At 41.2% G+C, this 24,705-nt stretch overlaps 1 protein-coding gene across 19 annotated transcripts in view; it reads left to right on the top strand.

Annotated features, from left to right (window-relative positions):
• Nucleotides 1–24,705, top strand: part of ADGRL3 (adhesion G protein-coupled receptor L3) — a 486,086-nt gene that overhangs the window by 81,408 nt on the left and 379,973 nt on the right. For all 19 annotated transcript variants that reach the window (XM_072336646.1, XM_072336645.1, XM_072336644.1 and 16 more), the window contains one exon: nucleotides 10,887–10,952. The gene's annotated coding sequence lies outside the window, so the exon portion shown is untranslated. The remainder of the gene's footprint in view (nucleotides 1–10,886; nucleotides 10,953–24,705) is intronic.

Raw genomic sequence — 24,705 nt, 5'->3', positions numbered from 1 at the left:
GGCTCGAGATGTGTCTGATACTCAATCCTAGTGCTCCTAGGAGCCAGGGCAGCTGTTCAAATAGCACTGCTATAAATCACCCTGTTTACAGATGGAAGGTGTGACTTCTTGTGAACCACAGGCTCTGCGTGCTAGAGAAGCGCGTAATGAGAACCGTGGAAAGCAGAGACTCCAATGTCTTCAGTGAGGTGGGCTGGTGTCCTGCATGGCTGGAAGCTGGAGCCATGTCAGACCACCAGAGCCAGGTGGATTGTCTTTCTGTTTCTAATCTGTTCCACTTTCTGGTGCAAAGAAAAAAAAACAAAAAACTTTTAATGCAAAATCCATTTTAAAACATAACATGCATACACACAGAGAAAGCCCCTACAGCTGTTTGAAAGCTGTTGGGAAGTATGGCGTATTAGGAATAGTCCCAGCTGAAATGGATTAGCAGGCAGAGTTCAAGTGAGGAGGTCAAATTTGTAAACTGAATGCAATTTATCTTGTGGCACTGCAGTTTATCACTTGGTTGCAGAAATAAAGGAATACCACACGCACGCACATATTCTCACCTAATAATTTAGGAATAACTGGAAAAGGTCTTAAAAGACATTGAAAAGCATCTGATGACATCATGCTGTCTGATATAATAAACCAAAGACAGTTGAAATCGGTTCCAAAGTAGTTGTAGCCAGAGATCTCTATGTCTTTTACTCATATATGGCATTTTGTGAAGTATTTCACTTCATAGGAAAACAGGTATTAAACATTCCTACTGCACACTAGCTGGTGAGGTGCTTCTGGAATTTTCCTTCCTGGGTTTCTTCATGCTGTGTCTCTTGTAGAGTCCCGTTAGTGTCCAAATTAGCTGCATTTACAGAGCTTTAAAACTTCTGGGATGCCTTGTGCCTTAGCAAATGGAAAGAAAATCTGAGAAAGTAAGGGCATGACTGTGCAGTTTCCTTGCGGCTTTTCCTTTTAGGTTACCTTCTGCTTTAGGGGAAGAAGGAAGCATTCTTTTTTCTTTTAAGTCTTTACTGTTAGCTAGGAGACTTTTCTCTTGTTTGGGGTGGTGAATGTTTGGATGGTTGAATTTGTGAGAGTATTTGCAGAGTCTCCATTAGTTAAGATGAAGATTGTTACTCTTTCGGATGAAGAGTTACAGCCCATGTAACTCACGTCCATTCCTCATGCTAGATATTATTCACATCTCCCATTTTGTCAGTGTAAACAATGATGGCAAAAAAGCCAGTGCACATTTTTTAATATCGTTTCTACTTTATAAGTGCTCTCACTTCCATCACAGCGCAGGATTCCCAAAGCCCATGCTTTGGTGCTGCCCCCAAAGTGCTTCTACTTTGGTGTGTCAGGACTGCATTCAATATTTTCCTTGACAGGTTGCAAAGCTCATAAAATGCACTCGTAAAAGCTCATTTAAAGGTCATGTAAGATGCTCATGAAAATCTGTCCACCCTGGGACTTGTAGATTGAACCACATTGCCTTTAGACAATGCAATCAGTTAATAACCTTTAGTCTTGTGTTGGATATTAATATCATCTAAGGTTGTGCGTGTGTGTGAGTTAATCACGCTGACGTGGGAAGGTCTTCCTTTGCACTTCCAAAGATGTTTACTAATGTCACTAAAATAGAAAAGGTAATAGGGCTCCTTATGAAGAAGGAACTGTGATGGCTGAACCATTCAGAACTAAAAGGTCAAGATAATTTTGCATTTCAGTCAGACTGGATGTGAAGTTTAATGATAAATACATCTTTAAAAGATGCTTTAGGTGGCTTAAAATTCCAGTGAGGTATGTTAGTGTCATATTAATAATAATTATTTAGAAGTGTGGAAAACTCATCTTGAGCAGCCTCTATTAGGCACTATTTCAGAATGAAATTTAAAGTAGAAGGTAATTTCTAGGTGCAATTAAAAACTTGTCAGAGTGGAGAAGCAGCCACTTTCTGTCTCATTTTGATTGTAAGCACTGTAATGAAGTGGCTCTGCCTGGCATTTTCCTGCTTGGAGCTTGAGCATGGCCTGTGCTTAGTGCTGTGCCTGATGCAGTTGCGTTTCTAATGCATTAGGCTCTGAAGCTGTTTGTGGAGTAAAAAAATATGCGGAACTTGTTTTGTATGGTAATTTTCTTATGAAGAATTTTTTTTTTTTCTTTTAATTAGCCCCTGAAGTATCAGTGGCCATTACTTCAACCCTAATCATTTCAAGACGTGATCCCTGCAGTTAGCTATTGAGCTGGCATGTTTGTAACTTTTCCTTATCCTTGCATACCAGTTGCTTGGGGGATAGCAACTAGAGCGTGTAGCCCTCCTTCCAGCATGTTCTCCCAGGCTGCCTATTTCCCAATTCCTCCTTGTTTTTGTCTGCTTATCTTTCACAGACTTAAGGAATTTGATACGTGCAAGAAATGTCTCAACAGTAGCCTTGGGGCATGGAGAGGTTGGCTGCTTTGTTTTCTGACCCAAACCTTTATATGTTGGTGTTTATACACCCCCCACACCTTACTACCAGTAACCTGAGTCTGCTTCTGGCTGCGGATGGACTTCTTAATTCCAACCATCTAGCTCGGAAAATGAATTTCTCTGTCACCGAGTCTCGTTTTCTGACCTGTGTTTCTAAGAGCCGTTTGCTTTGTTTCTAGTTAATGAAATTTGGTGCTAGTGATAGTACGGGTGTAGTACGCTACTCTGCATGTTTTTTATCTTAGCATTTCTCCTAAGTGGGACATTTACTAACAGAAACTGTGGGTGTTTTGTCATGATTTCTCACAGGGTTGGCCTCATCAAAGGCTCTGATGGATACCAAGAGGAATCTCATTTTAATCAGGAATTAGGAGATTTGATGCCCTTCAAATCTGTAGTGCCAGTGGTGATGCTGAGAGTGTGTCTTAGTTTATGTCTAGCCTGTGGCCAGTAGTGACTGTTTGTCTGCTCTCTATGAGGTTCAGTGGGATCCTTGTGGGACCATCTATTTACCAGTATATTTGCAAAGCTCAGGATGCCTTTGGGCTGCAGAGATTGATGGACTTCAGCGAAGGACTTCCCAGCTGTGGATAACAGCAATATAGAGCTTGGATAGGTGACCTGCAGCTCATTTTGTAGGTTGTAAGAGTTAGGGCAGGGTTGCCTGCTGGTCTGCAGCTTTGATTAAATGTTCAGCATCTCCCGTCACCCAACAAGTCACAAAGGCTATGATTTGGATTTTGAAAAATGCTGCTTTAGAAAAGGACAAAAAGTCCATGAAACAAAACTAAATCCAAGTATGGCTTGAACATTTGGGCAGCAGAAAGATTGTTTTAACTCTCTCTTATATGATCAATAAAAGAAACACTCAATTTTGACTTGCTATGGGAAAAGATAGAGCTAATATCTCCTAAGTTTGGATACTGGTGTCTGGTAGGATTTTTGCTTTGTATGTGTTGTTTTGGTAAGGATTGGAAGGGTTCTAGGCTTGTGTAGTGCTAAGCATTTTATGGCACATTTAAATGTCTATAACATAAATAGCTTTACCATCAGAAGGCATAAATGTCAGCCTATTGACACATTATAAAGACACAAATGGAATGTAGCCTGGCAGACCGGTGCTGGTTTTGAGATTTAATAGTACATCTGTATCATTTATCCCAGTGGGAAATAGCACAGGATGTTGCCTTGTAATTTTTTACTACTGTATAATAAAACTTAACCATAATAAATGTTGTCTAAGCAAGTAAGGCAGCAGATTCTGGATTTCATCCAGTTTCCCTTACCACTTTTCTTAGGTTGGTTTTGCACCCCCCCCCCTCCCCCCTTTCCAGCTTTAGGCAATGTTCTATTTTGACTGAATACAAATTGGATGTGGCAAATGCATCCCATCCTTTAATTTGCTGATGTTAGCATTATGTAGCGTCCATTCCCCTGTAAATCATTCATATCCTAAGGTGAGCTGTCTTTGAAGGGGTCTGTTCTGTATTTCTTCATTTCAAGAATGTCTTTGAATGTTGATTGTTTTTCCAAATGTGCGTGTTTTGTGAAAGTAGCCTTTTTATAAAAAATAAAAAAATCAAGCAATGATATTTCACCTTACCAGTCTTGTGCAAAGAGAGAGGAGGGCTTTAGTGGGTTTATCTTGGTTCAATTTAATTCATTCCATATTTCCTCCCAGGTGCTGATGGGGCACCTTGTGCATGAGATGCTCTGGGCATAGACTGTCTGTGTGTCTTCTTTCCAGGCTCACACTCACATTTTGCATTGACAAATTGAACACAACTAACCGCTGGTTACTGCTTGCCTTCTTTCTAGCAGATATCTGCTTTGTCTCTGGGGCTGGAAGTGTGAAGGTTCTGTTCTGCCCTGGGTGCAGGGTTTGGGCTGTTCTAAGAGAAGTCTGAGAACCACTCAGTGTCCATTTAGGTACTTCTGTGTTGGCTGGTATGCAGAAGGGCTCTCTAAGTGCTTTCTAACATCTGGCCAGTGATGCCCTAAGTGAAGAAGAATATGAAAATGTTATTCTGTGCGTATTAAAGTATCACACGTTTGTAACAAGACAATTAACATAGAAATGAGAGAGGCTTTTGATTCCTCAAATAGATTCAACAGACTGTGTCATTTCCTTGATTCTCATTTTAATTAGGATTAATCAGTTTTATCTCCTAGGGTTTTTTCTGGGAATTTACATGAAACAGAAGACTTTGGTCAGTGGTGTGCCAGTGTAATAGCCCAGACTTGAAGAAATCCAGCTGTGGCACATATACCCAGGATTAGAATTGACAGGACCCCAGGCTTCCTCCTCTTCTCAGATTAAATGACTTGCTGTTGCAGAGAACCCACTGGATCTTCCAGAACCAGGGCCTGGTTGCTTGCTTCTAGAGTCACTTGAGACCAGTATTTTGCTTGAAAAAGTCCCTGGGAAGCCAGCATGAAAGAATGGCTGCTTTCTGTTCCATAGACACACACAGAAATCTTGCTTAACCCAGCAGCCGTCTGTCCCCACAGCCCCCACAACTGGGAGCTGGAGCCAGTTGAGACAAAATGAAGCCGACCTTTTTATCCACAAACTCAATATATTTCACAGAAGCATATGGGTCTGGATGGAGTTTTCTCAGGTTCTGTTTGATATGTTAGAAGTGGAAAGTGAGGGAAGGCAGCCAGGTAGTTATATTGGAAGGAGAACAATGTCCCAGTGGCCTCGTAGAGGGGAACATGAAGCTGAAGTATGTGTTCTGCACGATGCAGAGCAGAAGCACAAATCCAGCATGCCATAGGTGAGAGCTGTTGTCCCAACAGTAGGCAGTGTCCCATTTCTCTTCTTTTTTATTTATTTTTATTTTTTTTTTGTCTCTTTCTTGTCCCACAGAGAAAAAAAGAATCAAGAAACTGTTACAAAATCAAATTCATCTTTCAGTTGCAAGATTAAGTTTGTTCACTCACAAATATATCTTGGAAGTTAGAGTGATTTACGAACACAATGAGTATTTTATCGTGATGTTTATTGTACCTGAAATAGTTGTCTTGCTATGAAGACTTACGGATAACACATAATTTAGCTGCAGTTTGTTTCCTTGGTGGAAGGAAATGTGATTGTTCCAGAGTATATGGAATGTAAATATTTTCCTATTAATTATAGGAGGACAAAATTTCATCTATGTGGGCCCTGCAGCGGTATTAAGGGTAGGGCTTTACCTTCTTCTGCACTCAGACAGCAGATTTTAAAGCTATTAGGCATATGGAGAAGAAGAAAATGGGGACAGGAGGCAAAAATTGCTGAAGGGAGAATCCTACTGAAAGCCCGCAAAGCATTTTCAAGCGTGCAGAAATGACCTGCTCTGTTCCCGTTACACAGAAGTGTTAAAATGAGAGCAGGTGACCCCTCTACCCCAAATCATTCATCTGTTATGTCTGTGATGTATTTAGACTGAATCCTTTCCCAGATGCCTTGAATCTGTCAGTTCCAGTGGAAATTAATGGGATTTTACCATTTGCTTTGAGGAAAGGAGGACTGGACTCTCTCTTGCTGTCTTTGGCAGGAAGGAGCAAAGAGCTTTCCTGTCTGCTCACTTTAAATATTGCATCTTTCTAAGCCTTTTTGCCAGATAGTCTAATTTGTGTTACTGCAATATACCACGCTAGAAAATTACAGAGGTTAATGTAATGTACAGCACTGTGATACACAACCATAATGGTAGACTCTAATGTTTTTTAAATGATAAACCAAAGGAATTCATAATACGAGTTGCACTGAATTGCTTGTAATTCTTGCCAAAGATTAGTTTAGCATCGCTTTTAATATTTTATGCACTAAAGTTGTTTGCAAAGACTAAAAGCTTCTCTCACTTTACACACTAGTACTTTGTTCTTTCACAGTACAGCGCATAACAGGAGCACTCTCTTTCAGACTAATTGTATGGCAAGAAGTTTTTATGAATTCCAATTTTACTGTCTTTGAAAGATTTTTCTAGTGATCAGTAAAAACTGTTTCAGATTGATGGTGCCATAACTGGCCCGGGTAGTTAGAAATCTTAACCTTGGATAATATCACTAGTTGCATATTAATATTTTTAAGTATCTAAAACACATATGAATGACATAGGAGGTTTTGACTCTAAATGTTACCTTAGAGATTTGACCGTACATAATCCCATTAAAACAGAAGAGTACAAGATAAAATGATCCATTTGCAATTATAATTATGCATATTGAGATTGACCATTCCTTAAAAAATTGCAAGATAGGGAAGGTCACTTGAGCAATCATATGTTGAAAGCATTGATGGAAGAATAAAGAAGGATCGATTTGTCAGTAATGTGCGCAAAAAGGATGGGAAGCATTTATTTGGAAGGTAGAAGGAAGAAAAGGGAGATGGGCAAAAGCTGATGCTCCATCTCACTTGCACTGATAGGCCAGGAAAATCTAAGCCTGTAAGCATCCAGTGGGACTATATTTTGTACATCTTGGAAGTGTTCCTGTCAAAACCATGTGTTGAAAACCACAGAGATGTCCTCCATCAGATGATATCCATACTCATATTAGTAGGTGACGGCTTTGGTTTGTCACAAAGCAGGCACTTGTCCACCTCTGTCACACAGCACATTTTTATCTGGTCGCACTGTAGGATTGTCACATTCTAGGGATGTATAGACTATTCCTGTTTTTGTGACTCGATGTGTAGGTGCATTGTCATCCAAGGGCTGGATACACCTCTCTCTTGTACTAAAAAGCATGTTTTCTGATGCAGCAGATACCAAGGAAAAGGTATGGGGCAGTCAGTACAGGCTGTTTGGTTTTTTGCAGCTGGTCTCTGCTTAGGCCCAAGAGGATCTTGTAGGGTGAAAGAGCCTGGGAGACAGAAGTTGTTCTTTTGTATAGACTTAGCATTTTAGCAAAGTAAGGAGCTCTTTTGACTTCAGTTTTGTGTGTGGGAACTGCATGTTTTGTTGAAGTCTCACTCACCATCTTACATGTGTGAAGTCCACTTTAAGTAGATTTGCATTTTTATTTATTTATTTATTTATTTATTTATTTGCTGTCATGGTTAGCTTTTCCAGCACAGAACCCTATGAATCACTTGGTCTGCTCTTGGCGCTTGATGAATAAAAGTGTATTAGTTGGTCGACTTAGTACCGGAGAGTCAGCATGAACGGGGCTGTGGCTGAACAGTTGAGGGAACGGTTTTGTTCCAGCTCCTCCAGTGGCTCGCTGTTTGACCTTGAGCAACTGCTTTTTCTTTCTACTGTTCCTTGATTGCCTCATCTTCTTGGGAGGATGAGCTCTTCGGGAGGGAGATTTCTTTGCATTGTGCTCTGTGAACAATGAAGTCTGAGCCTACCCAGTGCCTCCAGGGACTTCTCTAACACAAATTATAATTGTTAGCTTTAATCACTTTCATTGAAAAAGCCTAGTAATGGAGGATAGCAGTGTGCGGGATTTAGAAGCATCTGTAGGGTGCATATTAAATTAAGCCACTATAGGTGCAGGTTGCTGATTTTGTTTCATAGGGCTGATGGAAGATGCTGGTTCCTGGGATTGATGCAGAGCTGCTCAATATGGATTTCCATCTCCCAAAGCACAATGATGGCTGTTTGCTCTTGCACTTGAAATGAGGCTGAAATGGGGTGCTTGGTACTACTTCCCTAGCCTCCTGTCAGATGTCTAAACCTTTGTGTGGCTTTCCGTGGGTCCCTGTGCCATTAGAGTTAATGGCTGCCTGGACATTTGACTTTGCGGCAGTACAGCAGCTCAGGGGTAAGCCATCCCGTCTTGATGGATTCTCTTTGCAGCCACTGCTGTAGCTGAACAGACAGTGTTTATCATTGCTCTCTCTAATAGCAGCTTCTGTTTTGGCACAGAGGTTGAGCAGCGCGCTGGCTTGCAGATTAATTGCCCTTCTTTTGGCATCTAGTGAGGCAGAGCAGCACGCCCGTGGCCTGTGTGGGCGGATGCGTCACTCGGTGCTGGTGGTTTCAGAGTGGATCGGGTTAGCATAGTGGTGTGGAGAGCAGTGGAAGAAAACTAAAGCGATCTCCCGTTGCGCAGGGGGCAGGTGCTGTGAGACTGTGAGGTTTAACAGGAGTCACATATAAAGCAATGTCTCCTTCAATACATTTATTCTATGTTTTAGGGCATCAGCTCACTCTAAATCCCTATAGTTCCTGCTGTGCACCTACTGCTAGTCAGTGCTGTCTCTCTAGCAAGTATTTTGCAAAATCTTTGCTGCCCTGGAATCCACGTATGTTTCCTTCTGTGATTAAAATAAGAGCAAGAATTCCCCAAATTACATTTGAAATCTGCATAAAAATAGCATATGGCAGAGGCCAACTCAAGGTTATACATTTGGCATTTGGGGAGGGAAACCAAGAAAGATTTACCAGTCAGTAAGCTCACATTATGATAAAATAAAGGTGAGCTGGGAGGAGAGCATGTACTGCATCCTTAAAATGGCACAGCAGAGCCATAAACCACTGTAAGTTGTGCTATCTCTAGCCCTTTATGCTCCAAGTAGAAGTTAAATCCAGGGTCTCATAAATGAAACAAAGATCTCATCTTAATTTCATTTAAAAAGCCATTGCAAGGTAATGGGTAACAAACATTAACTTTGCCAGCCTAGGGAAACCACCATTTCTGCTCCTTACTGCTGCCATCAATTCGGTTATTCTCCAAAAGCTTCTTGGAGTCAGGTGGCGTTCTTGCTGTAAAATATAAGCAGAGTAGTCCAAACAAATGGCACTTTTCCTGGAAGTAAAACATATGAATGCCCTCACGAGGTGTTGCCTGGTCTACTCTACACTTGTAAAACTGTTGTATTTTTATATATATTTTTTTAACCGAAACTGTATGTATTTGATCAAAATCCAAGGCTGCAAACAGCTAACATCTGGGGAGTCTTTCTTTTGTACAGTGAGAAATAATAGCTAGTCCTACCCTGAGATTGTCTGTAAATTTCTTAGATGGCACAAAACCTGTTTATTGCTTACAGAGGCAGTTTTGCTGACAGATGGACTTGGAAAAGGTCTCTTTCTTTCTTCCAGAGCATCCATTCGTGCCTATTATAGAGAAATCACTCAGACAGTGGCATGCATGCTGGACTCTCAGGCCTTGTTTTAAGTTTTAATTTACTTGTCTGACTTCCAAGGTTACTGAATGCAAGTGATTGCTCCTTTAGTACGTAAATAAGATTAATTATGCACGGGGGACGGTTCCTTAGCAGTATGAGCTCCTTCACTTTCCTACTCCCACAGGACTATCTCTCAAAGAACGTGTAGCGCTGGGGAAAAAGGAAATTCTCTTTGGGGCACTGAAGATAAAAGCAGGACCATTCTAGGTCAACTGTGTGTTAGAACCAGAGCCCTGGAGCTGCTTTTTTGATCTGTAACGTTTTTAGGCTATGGGGTAGCCTGGCTGTGCTGTAGGGATGACTGCAAGGAGAAGGGGGAGAGCTGTCCCTGTAAGGAAAGTCTCATGGACCAGCTGCTATTCATGAGTCCATGGGAACAACTGGACTCAACGCTGGATTCTTTTGTATTTGGGCACTACACCTTTTGGCCTTCTTGCCATTTTAATATACGTCTTCCAAATTATATAACTTTTCTTGGAAGCAAACGAGATAGGAGAAGTCATTGCTATTTCACTTCCTTCATGTTTTTTGTGTTCTAATTGCTTAAATGGAACTGGATGATTCCCCAGGGTCCTGTGCCATCCGGCTTGACTCTGGCAAAACTGATAATAGCCAAAGTTTCATATGTGGCAACCCCAACTATGAGGAGCCGTGTTTTATGTGTAAATAGTTGCACTTAACCCAGCACTTACAGGAGGCTGACCTGGATCCATGCATTTCATGCTTTTATCAATTAATGTTACATTTAGCGTGAAGCGCTACACTTAGAAGAAAATACTGAAAACATAAGGGGATGAAGTTTGTCATTTAAGTGCTGAAGAACAGTAATCCGTACAGTTATGATTTATGTACTTTTCAAACCAGATACTTCTTTATTATTCAAGTGCAGCAGCTATCTAAACTATCTAAAATACACATGATAAATCCTCAAGCTTAACAGTAGTTTATCAAGATCACATTGGAGTCTGTTAGAGTGAAGAAGTACTCATGTATGTGCATGTGTATTTGCTAGCTACCTGTAAATCTCTTTTTTTGGAAGCAGTTGGCGAGAGTAGCCTTTGATAGTCGCATGCTATTATTGTTTTTGAATTCAGAGATGTGCTGCATAGAGATTAAAAAACAACCACACACACAGGCTTTTAAAAAGCAAATCTGTTGTCCAAGAACATTTGTTCATTGCTTCATCCTCTATTGCAGAGGAAGTTTATAAATTTCTGTTTAGCAGAAGGTTCATGAGTGCCTAATAAGTCCTTAGAGGCGAGTATAAATGTTTTTTTAATTATTTTTTCTCTTTGTTTTCAGAAATGCTGAATTCAGTACTCTGCGAAAATAGCGTATGGATTTTCAGCACCTGAAGAACAAGAAAAGGTAATTACTGCATCTTATGCTCTAGTACTATTCGTTAGCCATGCTAATATTAAACCACTCAACTTAATCATGTCACGTGAGTCTGCAGTACCATCTCTGTATGTGGATTTTATGTATTTTCAGTTACACACTCACAGTTTCTGGAGAATATTCTTTTATAGGAAAGGAGCAGGGAAACAAAAGCAGGAAAGCATATAAAATACTGAAGTAAAAGGATACAGAATGGCACACCATGAAATTTGTCAGTGTGTGTACATGTTAAGCAGTTATAAGAGGGGAAGAGAATGAAGGTTTAGGTGTACGAATGGAAAAGGCTTAGGAACTCTGTATTTTGCAAGCTTGTCTCAGACAGCTGGCAAGCATGGCAGGAGGCGTGGTATTCATCACTGCAGCAGTGTGATGTTCTAGTGACCAAGTCACCTGTGGGGGTGGTGCATCTTGTGCTGGAGGTTGTACACCCGATGCCACCTGTGAGCCCACCTCTTATAGCCAAGAGCCCTGATCCTCTTGGGTCATGACATTTTGCTTGGGTGTTGCAGCTCGACAGGGCTGTTGCTCTGTTGCCGGTGTTAAACAAAATGGTGTTCATCAAACTTTCATGAGCCACTTTACCAGGGGCTACATCTTGAAAGACGAGGCTCTGGAAAGCAGCGAGGAAAGCGATGCTGCTTTGTATTGCTACCATCTCATGTATTTTGTTTCACCTTTTTTCCAAGGCTGAGAAGGAAGCATGTCTGCAGGACCTTGTGTGTTTTTGCACTTTGCTCCTTTCCAGAGACAAGTGACATACAAGTTGAACAAGGAGGGCATGGCCATGTTGAAGAATTGTAGTCGTGTTACAGCTGGTATATCCTTCCAGCTGTACAGCTGTAGTAATTTCAGTGTGAGATGTGTACACATAGGTGCCGCAGCGTGGAGAACAAAGGAAGTATGTAGCATGAAGGTCTAAAATCTGAGTATTAAAAAGCTAGCATGTGAGGATGTAAAAGTGAAATGACATAGAGAGCACAAACAAGGAATGTTGGGTGATCAGGAAAGCTTATTGCTAACTTGTTCTTAGAAGACATGTCATCTTTTTGGGGTGGAAAATGCATGTGAGTGGCATCTTGTGTTCACTTTGTCTGCAGTTCTGTGGTGCCAGTAATTACCATGCTCATTTTAGAGTCAGCAGTAATCAAAGAGGGAAAACCCAAATCACAGAAGTTGACCGATGCCACCTTCTTTGTGTATCACACTTTGGAAGCCTGTCTTCCCTCCCAACATATGGAAGTAATGTCAGTACTCAGGAAGCGTGTAGGAACACAATAAAAGGGCCTACATACAATCACAGAGTCATTAAAGTTGGAAAAGGCCATTAAGATCATCTCCAACCATCAGCCCATCATCACTGTGCCCAGTAAACCACATCACTAAGTGCCACGTGTACCCTTGTCTTGAAAGGGTCAAGGGTAGATGTTGTCAACTAATACCCTTTTGCATCTTGCTTTTATTCTTGCCTGCCTTCTGTGCTGGACTCTGTGTGCATCAATTTAATACAAAGTTATAACGGGAGGAAAAAAACAGGAGACTGAAGGAAACACTCTAGGATTAAATAAAACTTTGATTAAACTACACTGGGATTTTATAAACCATGCTCCCCTGTTGTATTGTCATCATAGTGTTTTGAATTCCCTTCCACGTGATGATAAGTGGGACTCTTTTGTTGGATACTTCCATTGGGATTTATAGTGTCATGTAAAGCTCTGTAATATGTTGTGTTACCATTCCCATCTTGCTGCTCTGCCCCTGTTACGTGTGGGCATTTAACGTGTGTGGAAACTGTAGGATAAATGTAAATTCATTGCTCTGACTATAAGGTTATTTTATCCATGTCAAAAAGAAATTCAAAAATCAAATTTATTTAAAATGAATTTCAAAAAGGGAATAATAAGTTTTTTGGGTTTGTTTTTTGTTTAGATTTTTACATTTTTCTGCCTAGGTATCCTGCAGATCACAGTAAAATGCTGTGTGTTGGCGAAGAGAAGGACTGTACAGCACTGTGCAGTTCACTGGTACTTTGATTGCTTGGTTTTCTTCCACAATAAAAAAAAAAGTGTAAGATTAGACTCTAAGTTATTTGAGCAATTTTAAATCTCAGCAAATCCAATCCTTGGTGTTTATTTGTGCTTTTGGTACAATTTTAAGGAGATTTCTGAGAAATCTCTATTTCTCAAGTAAGGAAAAAACTAAATATACTCCCAGATTCATCACGGCTAAGTGCTTCCCAAGGACTTGGAATGAAACTCCCTGTGCTGTAATGCAGCATGGCTCGAACACAGGAATTATTCCCAGAGGGTTTCTTAAGAGCTATAGACATTGTTTTAACGTCTAAGCATAAGCAATATCATAAGTAGATAAGGCTATGTACGTTTCAAAGTAATGGCTGCTTATACTGTTATGTTTGAACAAGGTGTTATTTTTATCAGCCACTCCTGTTCTCTGTGGTCAGGTGGCCACACACAATTTCAGCCTGCAAAAGGGATCCCACAGAGCCATTTAGCTCTGTCATCTGTATAAGCAGGGCAGCTGTGAGCTCTGTGATTCTTCCAGACCTGGGTCAGCAGTGTCCTTCCATCTGGTGCACTGTGTTGCAGCAGCCAGGCAGATACTTGTCAGATGTTAGTGCTGTTTTTCATTGTACTGGATAGATACCAGCTTCTATAGTGTGCTATTCTTTGGAAATGGTGTTGCCTCATAGTCTGGGAGAGGTGACATCTATGTGGGTATGCATCCTTATGAAATAGGAATTAGGGGCTTTTTGCTGGCAAGGATGGATTGCGCACCATGTGAGGGTCTGATATCAGCTTGTCTCAGCTGTTAGCATCAGTCTGAACTTTTAGAATTTGAGATTTTATTTTCTTTCTCTGCGTCCCCAGGTCAAAATAAGAGATCCCAAGCCTCAAGGGCATCCATAGCACTCTCTTCTTTTGTACTCGGTGCCTTTTTCTCTTTTTTAAATGGCTGGCCATGACATTAAGATTTCTAATTAATTTAGAAACCACAGGCAGTTGAAGAGAGTGAGCAATGTAATAACTGGGCCATGGGGCAGAGTAAAAGCACATCAATTATTCAGGCAGTTGCTGCTGCTTATTCCCTTCCCGGAGCTGCTCTGGCTGTCAGTGTGTGTCAGCTATGCCGCTAATGCCCTTCAGAATTTACATGCATAAACAGTGGCCTTTTAAAATCTGTGTGAGGATAACTTCAGCCTTTCGAATGATGGCTGCCAGCACAGTAAGGAAAGTGTGCTCTGTCTGGTGAGTGCTTGGGGCCCCATCCGGTATTTTGGGTGCCTTGTTAAGAACGGGGACCTTGGCAGCGCGTCAACCGGACACCTTTGGGGCAGAGTTGTTCCTCAGAAAGGTGAGGGGCAGTGTGAGCCATGGGAAGAAAGAGACAGTCTTGCTTTAAAATGCAGATGATGGCTGGGAGGCCTCTCTCTGAGCCAGGGAAGAGCAACATCTCTAACATATCTTTCTTTCCTGCTATTTTTGTGAAATTCCCAAGCAAGGATGTTCCAGGTGCCTCTTGGGTTGGATGGACCCAGTGTTATTGCACTATGGGTACACATGTCAAAAGGCCAAGAAACCTTCTGGCCAAAGGCGCTCCTTCCTCCACCTCCTCTTCCTCAATGTCATGGCTATTTCATTGTTCAGCCCTTTAACTTAGTGGTTTGAAAATGAGGACTTGGGGGCTCTGCTGGATTTTCTGCTGTGGACTCCAGGCAGAGCGAGCACAAAGCCTTGTTTTTGCTGGCTGGCCTGCCTGTGCCCGCTGCTGAAGGCACCCACCTTGCTTTCTAGAAAGTGAGCTGATTTGTGAAGGCGACGATAGAAAATGAGCCTTGCTAATTATGTGTTGTGACGGCGAAATGACCAGCTTCAGTTTGGAAAGCGCTGACTGTAATTAACAGTGAAAGGCTTTATTCTCTGATCTGTGCAGCCATTTATGAATCACTTCTCCCCATGGAAACTTTTAAATCTGTCTCACAGGGGAGCCTGAGGAGGAACAGGTAAAATGGATTTGCTTTAATAGCCATGGTTGTAACTTAAACACTTGAAATGATATTAAGCATCTTTCTCCATTAGCATTTCATGTTGATCCTGATGATATACCAGCTGAGGCTAAGACAGGATCAGCATTCATTAAATGGAAGAACTAAACTCCGTAGACAAATGCTCTGGCTAAATGGGGCCTTCACTGCACTGAGAACAAGAATGCAATTAGCTGAAATGTTTGTTTACAAAATCTAATTCCTGGGGAGTATCTTCTCAGATTGTCGCTTCCGTATCTTGGGTTGTGTTTGCTGCCAGGGCTTGCAGGTTTTGTAAAGCTTGGCTGTAGCTTATATACATAATGGATTGGCTAAATGTGGACAGAACAGAAGAGCATTAGCTGTGTGGGCAGGTGGTTTGGTGAGGTACCACTCCCAGACAAGAGCCCCTCAGGCCTGGGAAACCCCTTCACAAGAAGCATGGTGAGCTTTGGCTTTATAACCCATTTCTATTTCTGTGGTAATGGAGATCCTAGCATACCAATTGCCAGTCTCCTATACGACTTGTTATGGAGCTGCTGATGTGCCAGAATTTATTTGTACATTCCCCCAGTGTATTTTGCAGTTATTTGTTGCAGTTAGTAGTGTAATAGCTGTGAGATGTTCTAGTTATTAAATGGGTAGACTGAAAAAAAGCTGGAAATTGTGCAGCACTGAGTATTGTTGTCAGTATGTTCCCATCCCTGTGTGAACACTAAACCAGGGAAATAACAGATAAACTCCAGCTGGGTCAGGATGTGTCTTTCTGAGGGTGCTGGCATGGAAAGCTTTGCCACCTTCTCTTGTTGGCTGAGAATCTTGGGCAACCTTAGAATGTAATTTAGCTCATCTGCTATACTGACTTGGAAATACAACTTCTCCTCTGGTTACAGAAGGAATAAGAGAGTTGCTTTTATTATTATTAATGATGATTATTATTTATTTGTACACCAAATTCAGGCTGATAACATAGTTAAAAGGTTATATTTCGGTGAAGGAAGAGACATGGGAAAACTATTATAGGGAAATGTAAACATGGCTTGTGGGAGCCAGATGAGAAAACTGATTTTGACAAGAATAAAATGGCTCACGCCGCTTTTAATATTGGTTATGCATAAAGGGGAGGGAGAGTGGGTGCTTTGGCTCTTCATTCTGTGCCTGTGCTCAGGTGATGAAGTACCACTAGTGGGTTTGATTTGTCGCTGCACAGGGTTTGTGGCGTGTAAAGGATCAGATGTTCCGAGCGTGTGTTGATACCAACAAAATAGCACGTATTAATTTTAAAGGATGTAATAAAGCATTACTTTGCACGCTAGGATAAAATGCTGCAATATTTATTAGCTCATTTACTTCATGCTATGGAGCTCTACTTTCTTTGCAGTTATTTCTTATGGCTTCCTTTCTGATAAATAGGGTGTCTGGACTTGTTCATCAGGTGACATTGGGCAAGTAAGCATTTCCTGGACACATTTGCCTCATGTGTCTGGTGGCAAACATTAAACAGTTACCAGAATAATACAATTTCCTTCCCATTTGCTGAATAAAGGATATTAATGGAATAGTCGGTGTAATCTGTTTGGTGATGGCTTATAGGCATGTTAAATGATGGGGAGCAGACTAATGAAGACCATTCTATTGATGGATAAGGGTGACAATTTACCAACCCCAGAGTAATTGAAATAAAACAAAGCTGCTTTTGCCTAATCTGCAGAGCAGCAGGCGACACATGGATGTTTAGTAGCATGTCCAGAAGGTGATCACGGTGTGTGGGTCTCAGGAGGACACCAAGCCCTAAAAATGCTTCACTGTTTAAACCAGAGAGGAACGTCTCTGTGTAGTTAACATGGACTCCACTGCTCCTGTCGCAGGAATATCTCCTCTCCTCCCAGCAGCAGAGCAGGGAAGCCAGGCCAGAGCAAGGCAGAGCCATTTTGCAGGATGACTGCCCTAACACAGCAGGCAGTCAGAACTGTGTGCAGGAATTTGCTGCACTGGCACCAGATTTTCAACTCCTGTTGGCAGTGTTAACCCAAGAAGGCGCAGCCAGGGCTTCTGCTTCATGCGGCCTCTGCTTGGGTGAGTGCTCCTTGCTAGAGGCTGCTCTGTTGTCCCCTGGGATCTGATGCTAATGCAGCATTAAAACACTGCTTTTTCAGTGTAAATACTGGAGTTGAAAATTTTCTCTTTAATCTGTGAGAAGTGTTCCCAGTATTATGCACCAACATATGCTCGAGTCTATTCTCAAGACATTACATGGGTCTGTCTCCAATGAAAGCTAATTGTCCTGTTAGGAGAAGATCCTACTACTTTAATAAGATACACGTATTTGTGTCATAAGAGGATTTTTGCTGAGGCAATAAAAATCCTGAACAGTGGCAAATTCAGCTTGAAGTGTATTGTGCTTCCCTGTCCTTTTGTCTCCTCTCTCATGCCCCTCTTCCTACTTCTTCCTCCCCTGGTGCTGGGGAGGGAGATGTCTTCCCACCCCTTTTGACATCCCACGTTGCAGATAATACTCATCTCCTCTGCACTTCCACAGGCAGCTGCACTGCTATTAAGAGCTAGGCCTTGAGGTTTTCTAACAGTGTGATTTGAATTAAGTCTAATTTAGACCAAAGTTTTAAGAGCTATCTCCCCCTTCTTTCCAATGCAAAATAAATTGGAGAGTTTAAATGCACTGTGTCTGGCTTGGAGGCATTTCCCTGTGGTTTATTACTTTGCTTTTATTGATGGGCCATGTTTGCTCTCACACAAAGTGATTAATTTGAACTTGATGATTTGTTTCACAGAAGTAGTTTGCACAGGGATGAAGGCCAAATTAAGGCTTTTTATGGGGTGGAAACTTCAGTTCCTATAGACTATTTCAGTTCTTGGTTCAGCATCCTGCAGAGTTTGTAGAAACTCAGATCAAGTGCCATTGGCCCGCGTGTGAAGATGCAACCTGTCAAAGTAGCTGTTGGAAGGTATGTTAAATCACTGATCACTTCTGAAAATTTCAGAATGTTCTGCTGGAGCAAAATGGAGCGTTTTTAAAGAGATTTTCTTACAATTCTTCATTTCCAAAATTAAAACATAATGGGAAGAATCAATCCAATTACATTAGAATATGAAGGTATGCAAAGCACGGGAGCATTAGATATGTATTTTTTCACTAGAAATACACCCCCAAGGAATTGTTCTATTTATAAGATGAACTTAGTATTATGATAATGCAAAAGAAGTCTGTAATTTATAATTCCAATTGGAGATGAAGAAATTTAATGTGTCAGCTTCTCTATTCATTACCCCAGCAGTCAAGACTAACAGACTGTTCCTTCACCTTTGCTGTCAATCATTTAGATAGACCAATTGTGGATTCAGTTAAAAATATATATATCAAAAGGGAAAATGCAGCAGAAAAAGGTTCAACATACTAAATTTAAAAACAAAAACAAAAAACTTACCAATAAAAAAACAAGTTTGTGAAGGGCACATTTAGTGCCACACTTTGAGATTCATGGCCCATACTTTCCAACTATTACTGTAGTGACTGTGGAGACCAGGATTGGTTCTTGAGTGTTTTTGTGTTAGAAGACAGCTCGTGACAACTGACAGTCATTTGCTGTACCATTTAGAACCAGTCCTTGACTGATGGTTTGAAAATATGAATTGGGAGGAGGTGAAAGATTAGGTCTTAAGTTGGCATTTCACAGATACTGAAGCATAAGCATTCTGGCTGAGTTGAGATGGGTGTTAATTTTAATCAACAGTTTTAGGAGTTCTGAGCCTTCAGGTCTTTAGTGCAGCCCTTCTATAGCATTGAATTTAAAGGGTACTGTTGCTTTTTAAGATGTAGGATATAATTGCGTTGACCTCTGTTTCTTCAGTACTAAATATTCAACATGCTCCAAAAAATCCGCAGAACTGGAAGTGGAAAATCAAATTCCTTATTGAGATGCATAAATAGTCATGGATTTAGTAATCTTGTTTTAAAGCAGCTGCATTCCTTTGGGGTAAGTTTATTATGACAAAATATACATGGCCAAACTTAAATATAGTTAACCTAATATGATCAGACTGATTTGGAGCAGAGGTAGGTCAACACTAAGTGCTTTTGAAAATCTCATCCAGGCTCTCTAGAGATTAAGGCTACAAGTGCAGAGCATCAGCCTAAGTCATGCTGAAGAGGCAGAAGGGATGTTTCTTAGTGGAGAGAAGCTTCAGCAGGAAAGCAAGAGCACGAGACAGACCGGAGGGGTTGGAAAGAGCTACAGTCAAATGGGAAAATATCCAACTTTGCCTCAGGCATTAGTTGCTGGGGCTTGAAAGTTAAGCCATTTGTTTGCATCTATAATTTGGTGCTACCTGTGGTGTGTGTATATGGGCACAGTTCCTAGTTTTGGGTGGGTAGGGCATCATCTTTGCCTGTGATGTGTGCAGCTACACAGGGAAGGGAGTACAGATCAGAGGCTTTGGGCTGCCAGCTGCAGGTTTACCTCTTTGTTTTTGTCTTCTGGCAGAAGGAAGGTTTTGTAAAGCCTGTGTCCTTGGGATTTGTAACATGCAGTGGAATACTGTTGTATGGGATCTCCTTTCCGGCATTCTTTATTTTTTTTTTCACGTTATTTCTTAAAAGTGCATTGCTGTCTTAGTTGTATGTGTGAGTAGAGTCTTGCCAGTGAACATGTGAAAAGACCTGAGGGATATTCTGTTGTCTTTGAGTAGCACACATAGCTGGGCTATCCAATGATTTGGGAACATGAGGTCTAGTGGAGGCTGTGGAAAGAGTGTCAGCAAACTCTACATGCGTGGCATCTTTCTGAAATAAATGTGACTGTGATATTTTGAAGTCTCCTCTAGGATCTGAATTAGCCTCCTAAATTATGTGGATGTGGTACAAGATGCGTGTGCAGGCTGCTGGTGCCTCCTCCCTGCTCAGCAGCAGCTGTGGGATTTCAGGCCCCCAGAGGAAGGCAGCCTTGCCAGGCTCTATAATATTTAAAGAGTCGCTTTGTCTCTCCTTTCAGCTATTGTGGTTTATTCAAGTGACAGGCTGATCTGGTGATGAATCTCTTGATCCACGTTTGCAATTTTAAGAGTGATTCTTGCTTTAAATAATAATAATAATAATAATAATAATCAGGTATAAGCAATTAGTTTAGCCCTTAAAATGCAACAGTATGATGCCTTTTGTAACAGCACATGGCTGCTTTCTGCATAAAAGTATGTGAATTGAACTTCCTGGCTTCATTGCTGTAATCAATGATTGTATAGAGAAGCACACACATCTCAGTAAGTGGATCTACGCTTATGGAGTTTTTTCCTTTAGCACGTCCCACGTTCTGTGGGGAGCCTGGAAAGACAATTTGATAGTATGTATGTGTCTGGGGGCTTGACCTGGTGCCCATGTGCTCTATCCCTTCACAAGCCCAACCAGTGTGCAACTAGAGGCTGGGAAAGAAGCAGCACATAGAGTAAGCAGCTGGGGTGGACCAACGTAGGAGCAGAATGGTTCTGGTGAGTGTAACGTATAGAAGCCACAGAACACCAGCTGGTTAAACATTTTTGAATGATTTGTAGGCATCATAGCGGAAGAAATGAGTTTTAAGGAGATATGAAGGAGAACAGTGTTGCAACTCTGCAAATTTGTAGTTTTTACTTGCAGAAAGAGTGACTCTGAAAAGGCATGAATGTTATTGCAACCATGGTGTTCTTCTATTTATTTTTGTATTTTTAATATATAATTTTTATATGTATCCTTTCTTTTTGTCGGGTTCTTTTTTCTTCACCTCTATAATGAGGCTGGGTAATGGTGGTCCTCAATGTCATGCGCTAAATGGCAGTTTTTAAACCAGCTGAGAATCTGGCCTGATACTTAGCACTCACTTGGTACTTTCATCTTCAAAGAACTGTGCAAACAGTAATTAATTCTGCTGGGGAGCTTGCAAGAAAGTGATGTTGGAATAGCTATGCAGGCTGCAAAGCAGTGAGATATGAGACAGTATTTTTGGGCTTCAGGTGTGTGTGTGTGTGTGTGTGTGTATATATATATATACACTTGCATAATTCCACTGAAGACTCCACAACAAGTGGTTTCATGGCAGCAAAGCCTCCTCTAGATGGTGTTTTTAACACCAGGTGGGTGCTCAATACTCCAAAAGGAAGATTGATATCCCTATTGCTGCAGCCCTGGGGTTTCTGTGCAATTCAGGTGGGTTCAGACTTGCAGACAGGCACCTCGGGAGCCAGATGAGTGCTGTGCAGATGGTAGGTGCTGAGACAAAGGCTGTGTAGAAGACAGGGGTGCTGTTGCATGCTTTTCAGAGGGAGAAATTCTCATGAATATATGAACTGCTTGCAGCACATGCAGATTTTGGGTTTTCACAGATGCTAGGCTTTTTGCATATGCAAAAATAATTTTGCCTGCACAGACATTGGCTTGGATAAGAGTGAAGAAGAAGCAGGGTCAGTTGGCTATGTTACTGCATCAAGTTGCATGTTTCAGGCCACCACGGGCAAAAAGGCCAATGCTATAACCTGTAATTTGCTGTTTATCATAGCAGTATAAACAGCCTTTTGTATGGAGCATGCAAACCTGATTGGAGAAGAGGAGAAGCGGCCCTGGGCCATCAGTTCTGCACAGCAGCAGCCCACACCACATACAGCAGGGGGCAATTCATGCTGTCCATATAGAGCTCAGAGCACTATTCAAGAGCATGGACATGGCTCCACAGTGTTTTTATTGGGGTGTAACACTGAAATCCACTCAAGCAGTCATTATATCCTTAAAAGGGACTTTTTAATGATAACACTACTGTGATGCCGGGTAGCTAACAGTGAACCACAGAAAGATTATATGATTTGACTTATACTCTGGCACTCACTTCCAGGTCAAAATAGGCATTTTGTTCATAAGTTGTAGTTGTTTCTTTTCAAGTCCTTCAAGGGCCATGGGAGAACTGGTAGGGTTTGCTTGAGGGGGGACTGAGTGTGAAACTGGGTGTTTCAGACAAAGCCTGAGGGCAGGGGCCAGGAGGGGGAGGTGGGCAATGTATCAGCAAGCTGCACTTGAAGATCTCTGTGTCTTGTCCATACCCCAGCTCTTGACATGAGGAAATTTGTTGGCAAACATGGGGGGCAAAAAGGGCAAGAAGCTGCAGGAACCCTGTGTAGACTAATGCAAGCAGATCTGCTGCCCAGCTGGGACGTGTTGATTCATGACAGGCAGCAAGTGTGTTTCTACCCCTTCCGTGAGAGCTGCTTATTTTTTTGGAGGAGGTCTTTTTGAGTGTTTTTCCTTGCTGAGTTGTGTGGTTAACTCACAGCCTTTGGGAATAAGGGATCATGACACAGTTGTGATGCAAAGATAGCCCTTTGCACACAGGTTTCCAGCTGCCAGGAATTATTTGAAAGAGATGCTATCCTGAAAAGCATTTGTAAGCCCTAGCAATGAAACTGCCAAAGGTTGGCCTTTAGAGTATTCAACCACAAAGGGAAAAAGAGATGTGCATGAGTTTTGTTGGAATTACCCCTGTATTTCCTTCCCAGCCTGCAATTAGTTGGTATTACAGTGGTAAGTGTGCAAGCTCTGATGGGACCAAAAAGGAAGGCAGAGGGAAGTGTGATGTTAGAAAGTAGCATAGCTGTAAAGAAATCTTGATTGTTGGATGTCTGCTGCAGATTGGATGCAAATCTGTGCTTTGGTCTTAAAAGCTGGAGGCTAGACCTGTCTTAATATTGAGTGGAAACAGGTCTTTGAACAAAAGGCAGATTCAGGTTGACATAATGGGAACTGTGTTTTGACTTGACTTCGCTGACCTTGCTCAGATGGTGAGGGCTGGGGGAGCTTTAAACTTCTTGAACAGCTAATTTAATAATGTGATGGCAATTCTTAGAAGCTGTGCAAGTGCGTTTAGAAAAATACACATTTATTTTAGCTTTGGGGAAATAGATAAAATATTCCGGACTACATGCAGATGTGCCTTCACTGAGATATGTAGTTGCCTACTGATAGTTTTCTGAATTTATGTATCAAGTTGGTTATTTAAGAAGCAGAGGAAAGAGAGAGCGTGACTGAGGCAGTAACATTTCCAGCTTGCACTGTCTGTACATTTAAGGTAGGGAAATTATATGTAGAGCAGTGGTAGCGCAGTTCTGTTGCGCAGTTTTAACTTCCTACACTTTGTGAGTTCAGTAGATTAATGCACTCCGAAATATTTTTTCTGAAGCTCCAGATATTATCATGCCTAGGTTTGCATGGAAGGCAAGCCTGAATCTCTTAAGGCTTGCAAGCTGTATGTAGATATGTTTATATGAAGTTTTAGTGTTCCATCTTATTTTGCCATCTCGAGAGTGAAAAAATAAACTTAATGAACCTAGATCAGACAGATTTGTGATGAAGTCCCAGAGAAGAGAGAGGATTTGCAAGTAGCTGTGTGATTTTAATTTTATGGGCCCCTGTTGTTCAACATTTTCTTCAGAGTAACTAAGAGTTGCATTAAATATTAAACAAACGGTGTGATGATTCATAAAGAGGGTCATGAGCTCCATATGTGAGTGAGAAATTTAATCTCCAGCTGGTTTCGCTATAATCCATGTCATATGTCCAGGATCAGAGAACTCCAGTGTCTTCGAATAATTAGCTAGTGATCAAAACAGAAGAAATTCCATTGAAACAATTTTCTCCCAGAAAAGGCCATCTCTTCAAAACAAAATTGGTTGTTAAAGCTCATCAGTTTTAATGGTGGTTTCTTCTAAGTGGAAATAAGACAAAAATAATTTAGAAAATGTCCGAATATTGTCGTCTTGATATTTGCAGAACTGATAATAATTTTAGTATGGAAAAACTTCTTTAGAGTTTTGACTTACTCTGTTTTAATGGGAAAAGAGAAATATGAGGCTTTTTCTTTTCATCTAATGCAACTTATTTTAATTAGCTTAAAATGACTTTCTTTTTAGAATGTTGTTTCACCAAAAGGGAAAACTTCATTAGCTTTTTCTGATATCTCTCTCTATATTTTTAATTTTGGTTTAGGGAAGGGGAAAAAAAAAGAAAAAAGGAGGGAAAAAAAAAGAGAGAGAGACTCCAAGGATCTTTTCTTTGGATTAGAAAATTAATCTTTCCACTCTGCCTCTTGGAGTCCAGTAAAAAATACTTGTCAGCTATTGGTTCACCTCAGAGACAAATATGCTGAGGTTTTTTCCCAGGCCTTGCAGAGATCCCGTCTTCTTTGCATGCCAATCACTAGACTATGTTGAGAGGGTACCACATGAAATAAAAGCTTACCTATCCTTTATTGCAGCCTCTCACAAAACAGAAGGGTTGAGGTTTTGCTGATGGCTTATTTGGCAGCCAAATGTGGAGCTGGTGAAAGATGAAAATTCTGCACCTGGTCACTGAAAAGTCATTGCAACGAGTAAGAAATTTGCATGATATGTCCTTGAATAACCACAGCCCTGAAGTTTACATTTTGGTTCAGTTGCATCTTGAACTATGTAGCGTTTTTTGTGAAGGGCATGTGGAAGCTCTATTCTCAATCTACACCTGAGAAGTACAATGGGGATAGAGGAGGCGCAGGTCCCGATGCAGCAAGGTATGTTAGATCATACTGAGCTGTCTTTTGGGAGACATGTTGCGTTCAGTTGGTTAGATTGTGAAGCAAGTAAGAAATGTGCATGTGGATGCCTGCAGAATTCAAGCCTTAA

This window comes from Excalfactoria chinensis, chromosome 4, assembly GCF_039878825.1.
Source record: "Excalfactoria chinensis isolate bCotChi1 chromosome 4, bCotChi1.hap2, whole genome shotgun sequence".
In the NCBI taxonomy this organism is placed as follows: domain Eukaryota; kingdom Metazoa; phylum Chordata; class Aves; order Galliformes; family Phasianidae; genus Excalfactoria; species Excalfactoria chinensis.
Note: the sequence above shows the minus strand (reverse complement) of the source record. Positions and strands in the feature narration are given on the sequence as shown.